Below are 11,301 nucleotides of genomic sequence, written 5' to 3' on the forward strand. Positions count from 1 at the left end.
AGTCCAAAGTAGAAATGGAAACTATGCTACCCTGTTCCAATCTCTCACACCAGGGTGTATTCTGCTACTAGATTCATTTCTTCCCTTAAAATGGTTATTACACAATCATTACATTTTTGTGGCAGGGAACATGATTGCTCACACAGTAGTCCCCCCTTTCTATTCTTCTTTTCTACAAAAAGCCTTCATTTCACATAGAAACTTAAAATAATAGCTGCTTCCTTTCCTAGCCTCACTGTTCTGAACCTAGGATATGAGCATGGAATTAATATCAGCTGATTATACATGAGAAAACATGTTCTGTTACTTGCAATTTGTAGACTGTTCATTAAAGAAAGAGAGAGAGATAAGAAAATAAGAAATATACAGCATTATAGTGTCATTACATTTGTTTCCATGCCTTTGCATGTGCGCACATCTATGTAAGCCCCCCACACGTACACACATATACACATGTTCACTCAAACACAATATTTTGTAAACTTGTTCAGATGGTATTACTAACTAAGATTACAATTTAAAATTGTTCAACTCCATTATTTTGGCTGTGCAGCAGTCTCGTTTATGACTAAATGGACATTCATTGAAGCGACTTCCTATTGTTGATCCTTTTGCTTATTTTCAACATTTTTTCACTAGTCAATAGCATTTTGATGATCATCTATGAAACTGCAGTGGTTTTTATTTCCCACAGCCTATTAATTATCTCAAATCATTATAATTAGAAAGCCATCACCATACCAAAAGGCCTAGGAATAGCAAGTCACTTTTTTATGGTTTTAAACCATATAAAGCGCTCTTATATCCAATGTCTCTTTTGATCTTCACAACTCTCTGTTGAGGATGACTATATTTATTCACTCTATTTTTCATTTCTTTTCTTTTTATTGATTATACATATTTATGGGGTACAGAGTTGACTATCAGTTTTTTTGTATAATATATAATCAAATCAATATTATTAGCATGTTCATTATTACAAATTGTAATATTCTTTGTGTCCTTTACCCAGTTATTCCGTAATCCTCCCCCCCCTCGCCCTTCCCACCTGTACTAACCTTAGTTCTCTTCTGTCCTTCTGAAAGTTCAACATATTATTGTGGTTTGTCTTTCTTTCTTTCCCAGCTCCCACTTATGAATGAGGACATGTGGTATTTTTCTTTCTGTGCCTGGCTTATTTCACTTGACATAATTTTCTCTAAGCTCATCCACGCTGTTGCAAATAATAGTATTTCATTCTTTTCTATGGCTGAGTAGTATTCCATTGTGTATACATACCACACTTTTCTTATCCAGTCATCCATCGCTGAACATTTAGGTTAGTTCCATTTCTTGGCTGTTGTAAATAGACCTGCAACAAACATATGAGAGTGCAGGTATCCCTTCGACATGATGATTTCCAATCCTTTGGATATATTCACAGTAGTGGGATTGCTGGATTGATCATATGGTAGATCTATCTGTGGTTGGTTGAGAAACCTCCATACTACTTTCCATAGTGGCAGCACTAACTCGCAGTCACACCAGCAGTGTAGAAGAGTTCCCCATTCTCTGTAATCTCACCAGCATTTATTATTCTCAGTCTTTTTTATTATAGCCAGTCTAACTGGGGTGAAATGATACATCTGTGTGGTTTTAATTGCATTTCCCTGATGGTTAGTGATGTTGAGTATTTTTTTTTTCTTTTAAAGATGACTGGTAAAGGGATCTTAACCCTTGACTTGGTGTTGTCAGCACCAGGCTCTCCCAAGTGAGATAACCGGCCATCCCTATATAGGGATGTGAACCCATGGCTTTGGTGTTATCAGCACCACACTCTCCCAAGTGAGCCACGGGCCAGCCCTATGTTGAGCATTTTTTAAAGTAACTGTTGGCCATCCATATGTCTTCCTTAGAACAATGTCTATTCACCTCCTTTACCCATTTTTGAATTGGATTATTTGTTTTTTTACTATGAAGTTTTTGGAGTTCCTTGTATATTCTATATATTAGTCCCTTTTCAGACGCATAGTTTGCAAATACTTTTTTCCATTCTGTAGATTGTCTTTTCACTCTGTTGATTGCTTCTTTTGCTGTGCAGAAGCTTTTTAGTTTGATATAATCCCTTTTATTTATTTTTTTCTTTTGTTACTTGTGTTTTTGGGGTCTTATTGATAAACTCTTTGCCCAATCCTACTTCTGGAAATGTTTCCCCTATGTTTTCTTTTAAGACTTTTATAGTTTCAGGTCTTACCTTTAAGTCTTTAATCCCTTTTGAGTTGATTTTGTTACATGGTGAGAGGTACAGGTCTAGTTTTATTCTTCTGCATATGGATGTCTAATTTTCCAAGCTTCATTTATTAAAGAGATAATCTTTTCCCCAATGTATATTCTTGTTGCCTTTGTCAAAGATCAGTTGGCTATAAGTATGTGGGCTGATTTCTGTGTTCTCTATTCTGTTCCATTGGTCCATTTGTCTGTTTTTATGCCATACTATGCTGTTTTGGTTACTATAACTTTGTAGTATAATTTGAAGACAGATAGTATTATGCCTCTGGCTTTATTTTATTTACTTATATTTTTGGCTCAGGATTGTTTTGGCTACTCAGGGTCTTTTGTTGTTACGTATGTATGTTAGAATTGTTTTTTCTGTTTCTGTGAAGAGCATCATTGTTATTTGGATGGGGATTTCATTGAATCTGCAGATCACTTTGGGTTGTATGGACATTTTCACAGTGTTCATACTTCCAATATAAGAGCATGGAAGTTCTTTCCACCTTTTTCTGCCCTCTTTAATTTCTTTCAGCAGTGATTTGTAGTTCTCATTGTAGAGGTCTTTCACCTCCTTGGTTAAATTGGTTCCTAGGTATTGTAATTTTTTGGCAATGACTATTGCAAATGTCTTTGTGTTCTTGATTTTTTTTTCTGCTAGTTCATTATTGGAGAATAAAAACACTACTGATTTTTGAGTGTTGATTTCATATCCTGCAACATTACTGTTTATCAGTTCTAAGAGCATTTTGATAGAGTCTTTAGGTTTTTGTATATATAGGATCATGTCATCTGCAGACATGTTTGACTTCATCTTTTCCAATCTGGATGCCCTTTATTTCTTTCTGTTGCCTGGTTGCTCTGACTAGTACTTCCAATACTATGCTAAATAGGAGTAATAAGAGTGGGCATCCTTGTCTTTTTCTTGTTCTTACAGGAAAGACTTTCTGATTTTCCCCATTCAGTATGATATTGGTGGTAGATTTGTCATATATGGATTTTATTGTGTTGAGATACTTTCCTTCTATACCTAATCTGCTGAGAGTCTTTATCATGAAGGCATGTTGAATTTTGTCAAATGCTTTTTCTTTCTTTATTGAGGTGATCATATGGTTTTGTCCTTGATTTTGTTGTGGTGGTGATCACATATGTTGAACCAACCTCATCTACCTGGGATGAATCCCACTTGATCATGGTGCATAATTTTTTTGATGTGTTGCTGTACTGTAATTGCTGATATTTTTGAGGTTTTTTTCTGTCTGTATTCATGAGAGATATTGGCCTGTAGTTCTCTTTCATTGTTGTACCTTTGCCTGATTTGGGTATCAAGGTGATGCTGGCCTCATAGAATGAGTTTGGGAGAATGGTCTCTGTTTCAATTTTTTGGAATACTTTGGAGATAATTGATATTAATTCCTCTTTAAAGGTTTGGTAGAATTCAGCTGTAAAGGCATTGGGTCCTGGGCTTTTCTTTGTTGGGAGGCTGCTGATTATTGCTTCAATCTCTGTGCTTGCTATTGGTCTGTTCAGGTTTCGTATACCTTCTTTGTTCAGTCTTGGTAGTTTGTATGTGTCCAGAAATTTATCCATTTCCTCCAGGTTTTCAAATTTGTTATTTATAATAGTCTGTAATAACTATTTGTATTTCTGTGCTATTGGTTGTAATGTCTCCTTCTTCATTTCTGATTTTTGTTTGCATTTTCTCTCTTCTTTTTATTTTTGTTAATCTAGCTAATGGTATGTCTATTTTGTTTATCTTCTCAAAAAAGCAACTTTTTGTTTCATTGATCTTTTGTATTATTTTTTGAGTCCCTATTTCATTTAGTTCTGCTCTGATCTTAATTACTTCTTTCTGTTTACTAATCTAAATATTGGATTGTTCTTTTTCTAGGTCTTTGTGGTGTAGTGTTAGATTGTTTATTTGAAATCTTTCTAGTTTTTTGAAGCAAGTGTTTATTGCAATAAACTTCCCTCTTAGTACTGCTTTTGCAGCATCCCACAGGTTTTGGTGTGATGTATCTTTATTTTCACTGGTTTCAAGAATTTTTTAAATTTCTACTTGGACCCATAGGTCATTCAGGAGCCTGATACTTGAGATGATTTCATTTTTTTTTTTTTTAATTTGCTGAGACTTGATTTGTGACCTAGCATCTCATCTATCCTGGAGAATGTTCCATCATGTGGTGATGAGAAGGATGTATATTCTGTAGTTGTTAAATGAAGTATTCTGTAGATATCTGTCAGGTCCAATTGATCAAAAGTGTAGTTTAAATCCTGTGTTTCTCCATTAAGACTCATCCTTTCAGCAGCAGAAGCTGCAGTGTAGTATCTCCAGTCATGGTGGCACTCTTGCCTTATATGCAGGGGGTGGAGGGTTGCACACAGCTTTTCCACCTGGGCATTTGGTCATGGTGGCACTTCTGCCTTCTGTCTTGTGCAGTGGATTTCAGTTCTAGTCCTTGGTGTTGTTTGGCTGGGGGACCTGTTGGTGTAAGTCTTGCAGAGTCTGTGGAGGAGTCCTTTTTTATATTCTACTCTATTTTTTAGATGAGGAAACTGAAGCTTACAGTTTGATTGACTTTCTTGACTTTCTTAAGAACAAAGGTAGTACATGGCAAGTCAGGAGCTGATTATTAGGGCTTGTTTTGACTCTAAAGTCTAGTATCTTGCATCTTTCTTTTCTTATTTCTTTCCGCCTGTCTGCCTGGCTCCTTTTTTTTTTTTTTCTTTTTACAAAAGAAGAGATTATCTTTGTCTTTAAATTACTTATAATTTATATAATTTAGTGGGTAAGAGTGGCAGGTAAATTGACATTTATATTAGCTTGTGAAAAATGTAACCATGAGAGAATATAGGAGCAAATATTACATAATTCAGGAATGCTATGAAAAGCTTCTTAGGATAGGTAAAATTTATAGATAGACTTACTTCATATCAAGCTCATCATTCTCACTGAGATGTTTCAAGTTTCTTCTTACCACCAACAACCTCACTTTATCTCCTCTCGTTTACAATTGCAATGTTACACTCAAATAAGGTAGGGCCCCTCCCTGCCTTTGTTAATCAGCCTCTACCTTCACTCTAAACTCCTGGGCTATACCTATCATCTTCCATTGTATGTACAATCTGTTGCCTTATGAGCATTTATCCCTACTTCACATAATCTCCCAAAACTTCTGTCTCTCTAAATCCTACTAATCACTTTGAACCTAGTTCAAAATTTGTGTCCTCATGAACCAGGCTCAACTCTTACAGTTTAGTCTGGAAAGTACAGAATTCTCATAGCAAGTTGTAGAAGACTGTAACCCTCATTTTGTAAATATTTCCATTGTGTGACCCCAATTAAAGAAACACTAGACTGCTTACTAGTATCAGTTATTGTACCTTGATCCAGTTCTACAAGATATCTTGGTATGGTCATAGCCAAAAGAAGGTCGCTGTGACGGTTGAGGGATAGTGAGATAATAATCTTCTGAGGAACTGGCTCTCAATGTTCCCTTTTTCTTCCTTCCTACATATTTATGTCTCTGTAGCTTTCTAATGCAGTGTGTGTATTAAATGATAATGGTCTTGTGGCTTTTCTCAAAATTCAGAAGAACTTCACAGCTAGAAAAAAAAATCAGAAGGTGATGAGATGTCACTCAGAGAAGAAAATTAACTGGAGAATGGTAGAATGGCCTTAAAATATGATACAAAGGAAGTCTTTCTGAGTAGGTGTTGATTGATGAAAAGGTCCACTCGATGGGCTTTACTTTTGGAAGCACTTTCTTTGGATTCTCAGGGAGTTCTGATAATACTTGGCAACAGTGTTGCTGTTGGAAATGGTATTTAGCTTTATGTCAATAGACTTCACTGCGAGTAAATTATGCATTTAGGGGGTTTTGGGAACTTTACCTTCTTGGCACGAGATCTATGGCAACAGAGAAAAGGCATTTTTGCTGACAGATAAGCCATACACCCAGAAATATTATTCAAGAACTCAGCAATTTTGGCACTAAAAATAAAGGTACTTAAATCTATTGCTGAGGGGTATTTCTATAAACTGGATCTGAGATGCCAAACCATTATGGAGGTCCAAAAGAAAGGTAAATTGTACAGGTTATTGAAGATTAAATTGAAAAATGTAAATAAAAAATTATCTACAATAATCTTTTATATTTTGAAGGGTCTGACCTGTCCACAAAAAGAAAACATTTAGTTTCATAATAAGTAATTATACTAGTTATCTATTGCTGAATAACAAATTACTACCAATTTAGAGGATTAAAACAACATGTATTTATTACCCCATAGTTCCATGAAACAGGAGTTTGCGAACAGCTTATCTGGGTTTTTGCAAAGCTGTAATCATGTTGTGAGCTGGGTTGCATTCTAATCTGGAGGATTGACTGGGACGGAATTCAGTTCCAAGATTATGCAGGTTGTCAGCAGAATTTGTTTCCTTGGTTTTTTTAGGGCTGATGGACCCAGATTCTTGCTGGTTGTCAGCTGGAGGCTGTTCTCAGTTCCTGGAGGTTTCCCACAGCTTGTCCTTGGCTTGTGGTTTATTTTTTGTTTGTTTGTTTTTTCAGTTTGGCCCCTTAATTTGTCAAGCCAGCAAGGAATTGGCTAACAAGGTGGAGTCTCATATATTTTAACATAATCATGGGAGTGACATTCTGTCCCCTTTGCCGTTAGAAGCAAATCATAGGTCCTCCCATACTCAAAGAGAGGGTATTGAACAAAATTGTGACTACCAGGAGGCAGGAGTCATGGGTACCACCTTAGATTCTGTCTGCCACTAAAATAAAAGAAAAATTCATGAATACATTGAGCTCTAAACTCAGGAGTCATCTTTAACCCCTACACCTTTACCCAATTTTAATATGTCACAGACCTGCTGGTCCCTCCCCAACACACCTGAGCTTTAAGATAAATTGAGAATCTTTAGAATGAAACTCCTAAATGGATGCAATGTATCTCTTCAGCTATATTTCTAGCCTCTTCAGCTCTGCCTCTTATCTCACTGCATGCATTGTCCTGTGTACAGTATGCTATTTCTCTGCTTAGCCTCTGCAAATGGTGACCTCTTTTCCTCAAATGACTGTCTTACCTTCCATGATGCCTCCTTCATGTGTAAAATTCTAACTTGTCTTTTAAGAACATTTTGGCTTTACTTCCTGCGGGAAGTCTCTATTGTCTCCTTGCAGAGTTTCTCAAATCCTTTAATGATCTTTGCATATCTCAGCAGCTTTTTACTAACCTACTGTTTGATATTGACCATTTTGTTTTTCTGTCTCCTCCACTTTGGTCTGGACTAATTTAAAGAAAGACAATGTTTTGTTCATTTTAAAGTTCTGGATACTTAGCATGGTACAATATTGTTTGAATGAATGGATGAGTTAACAAATTAGTTCTGGTCAGTAAATACACAATGTCAATTTTTGCCTCAAGATTTTTTAAATACACATTTTTCCTTAGATATCAATTTGTTGTAATTTTAGTAATAGTATCTTTTTTCAGTTAATTGGGAGTTTGAATTTTGCCTACTATCTTAGAAAAAAATTTAAAATTTCTGAACATTAGGTTTTTGAGATATAAGTTGCACATATTCCCCCCCTTAATGTATCTATCATTTAATTCTATTATTGTATGTTTATCAATGAAGAGTTTTTAAATTAAATTTTTATGAAGGCAAATATTTTCCTTTGAGGCTTTCTATAATGTTATCTTCTCTGGTTGACATAGAAAATTAAATTGTTCTTGTGCCAAAGTGGAAGAGGTAAATCTGCTTGTTTTTTGGTTAACATACCATAATCAGAATCACCACATAAGATTCAGATTAAATATACATATATGATACAGTGTCTTGCACATGTCAGGCATTCAATAAGCATTAGTTCTGTAACTCCCCAAATTATTTACACTGTACTCACACACAAACACCAATTTCTAAAAACACATACAAATTCAGAAACAAAAATTCACCCATTCACATATTCCTAATTCAAAGACTAAACATGGCCAGCCCTTGCTCTGCCCTGCAACATAATCAAATGGCTAATCAGGTGAATGGTAATGCAGTACAGTTAAAAGATGAGGAAGAACCAATGGATACTTCCAGTGTAACTCGCACAGAACACCAAAGGCACTGATAGAGGTAGGCCTCCCACAGAAGGTGGCAGAAAGACTTGATGAAATACTTCAGACAGGATTGGTAGCTTATGTCGATCTTGAAGAAAGAGCAGCTCTGTCTGCACTACAGCAGTTCAAGGACAGTGACTTATCACATGTTCAGAGCACAAGTGCATTTTTATGTGGAGTTATGAAGACCTGCAGGCAAAGAGAGAAACAGAGGAGAAAGGTGCAATAGTCCATGAAGGGATCTGATGAAGCAAAGATCAAGGCCAGCTTGAGAGGACTGGTTATACTCTGGATGTAACCACAGGACTGAGGAAATATGGTGGTCCTCCACCAGACAGTGTGTACACTGGAGAGCAACCTGGGAATTGGAACAGAGGTCTTTGAAGGTAAAATACCAAGAGATTTATATGAGGATGAGTTGGTGCCCCTTTTTGAGAAGGCTGGTCTCATTTGGGATCTATGTCTTATGATGGATCCAGTTTCTGGTCAGAACAGAAGGTATGCATTTGTCACCTGTGGAAAGGGAGCTGCATGGGAGGCTGTTAAATTGCATGACAGCTATGAAATTCACCCTGGTAAACACCTTGGAGTGTGTATTCCTGTGGCAAACAACAGACTTTTTGTTGGATCCATTCCAAAGAATAAGACTAAAGAAAATGTTCTGGAGTAATTCAGTAAAGTCACAGGTTTAACAAAGGGTTTGTCGAACATTATTCTCTATCATCAACCTGATGACAAAAAGAAGAATTGAAGGTTCTGCTTCCTTGACTTGAGGATCTTGAGTCAGCTGCACAAGCCAGATGCCAGCTGATGAATGGAAAACTAAAAGTATGGGGAAGTGTAGTTAGAGTTGAATGCGCTGACCCTGTGGAAGAGCCAGAGCCAAAAATGATGGCTAAGGTGAAAGTTTTATTTGTGGGAAACTTGGCTACCCCAGTGACAGAAGAAATACTGGAAAAGTCATTTTCTGAATTTGGATAAGTTGAAAGAGGGAAGAAGTTGAAAGATTATGCATTTGTTCATTTTGAAGACAGAGGAGCAGCTGTTAAGGCTATGGATGAAACGAATGTCAAAGAAATAGAAGGGGAAGAAATTGACATATTCTTAGCCAAGCCAGCAGACAAGAAAAGGAAAGAGCACCAAGCTGCTAGCACTCCTTCAGAAGCACTGTGTATGAAGATCATTACTATCACCCTCCTCCTCACATGCCACCTCCAATTAGAGGTCAGGGTCATGGTGGAGGGAGAAGTGGATATGCCTACCCTCCAGATTACTATGGCTATGAAGATTACTGTGATGATTACTATGGTTATGATTATCACGACTCTCGTGGAAGATATGAAGATCCCTAATACGGCTATGATGATGGCTATGCAGTGAGAGGAAGAGGAGGATGAAGGGGAGGACGAGGTGCTCCACCACCACCAAGGGCACGGGGAGCACCACCTCCAAGAGGTAGAGCTGGCTATTCACAGAGGGGGCACCTTTGAGACCACCAAGGGGCTCTAGGGGTGCAGAGCGGGTCCTGCACAACAGCAGAGAGACCATGGTTCCCATTGAGCTTGGGACAATTGTGGGAGCAATGTAGGAGGCAAGAGAAAGGCAGATGGGTCCAACCAATCTGATTCCAAGAGTTGTCAGACCAACAACCAACAGAACTGGGGTTCCAACCCATCACTCAGCAGCCGCTTCAGCCAGGTGGTGACTGTTCTGGTAACTACGATTACAATAATGACAACCAGGAATTTTATCAGGATACTTATGGGCAACCGTGGAAATAGACAAGTGAGGGCTTGAAAATGGTATTGGCGAGATAAGATTGGCTCTAGACCTACATTCTTCAAAAAAAAAAAATTGGCTTAACTGTTTCATCTTTAAGTAACAATTTGCTGCCATTTGTATCGGGTGAAGAAATCCCTCTTGTGCACATACTCAAGTCTTTATTTTTCCTCTTTTCATAAATGCTCTTGGACATTACTGGGCTTTCAGAGTTCCCTTATTCTGGGGGTTACAATGTTTTTATCATTTCTGGCTTTGTTTTAGCTTCAAAACAAGCTGGGCACACTGTGAAGTCATGATTTTGCAGAACCTCTGGTTTCGGACAATTTCACTTTTTTGGATTTGAGCTAGATTACATAGGAGTATGGAGTATGCTGTAAATAAGAATACAAGCTAATGCTTTGTCTTAGTAGTTTTAAGAAATTAAAGCGAACAAATTTAAGTTTTCATGTATTGAAAATAACCTATGATTGTATGTTTTGCATTCCTAGAAGTAGGTTAACTCTGTTTTTAAATTGTTATAACTTCACACCTTTTTGAAATCTGCCCTACAAAATTTGTTTGGCTTAAACATTAAAGCTGTGACAATTTGTCCTTTGATGTGGTTATATTTCCAATTTCTTCTTCATGTAATATTTCAATAAAATTCAAAAATCTATTCAAAACAAACAAACAAAAAACCCCCAAAAAAGAAAACACAAAGACTAAACATGTTTAGGGATTTTCCCCACAAGGATGAGGGTATAGTGAGGTTTTGAGTAATACCTAAAGTTATTTAAATAAACACTTCAGAAGACTAAGTCTACTTGTGAGACTACTGGTGAGGGAATATGTGGATATGAGACCTACTCATAGCTTATTGGGGAAAGGGTCACGTCATACTCTCCTTCATTAGAATATAAATGCCACCATGAGAGAAATTATGCCTATTCTGTTTGCCATTGCATCTGGAGCATTTAGCATAGTTCTTTGTACATAATAAATGTTTAATACATATTTATTCTATTAATGACTTAATGCATAGTTCAGGAGGTATAGCTAGGAAACAGTGAGGACCAGATTTGTCATTAAGCCGTTCATCTTCAAGGCCCTTCACTTGTTGAGAACTTCTGGGTGTTGAAGAGTGTTTGAGGGGTAGTAAGGAAGAGC

At 37.0% G+C, this 11,301-nt stretch overlaps 1 pseudogene; it reads left to right on the top strand.

Annotated features, from left to right (window-relative positions):
- Positions 1-8,285: 8,285 nt before the first annotated feature.
- LOC134364034 (heterogeneous nuclear ribonucleoprotein R-like) lies at positions 8,286-10,184 on the top strand (annotated as a pseudogene).
- The last annotated feature ends 1,117 nt before the right edge of the window (positions 10,185-11,301 follow it).

Source organism: Cynocephalus volans, chromosome 15 (genome assembly GCF_027409185.1).
Source record: "Cynocephalus volans isolate mCynVol1 chromosome 15, mCynVol1.pri, whole genome shotgun sequence".
NCBI classification, from domain to species: Eukaryota; Metazoa; Chordata; class Mammalia; order Dermoptera; family Cynocephalidae; genus Cynocephalus; species Cynocephalus volans.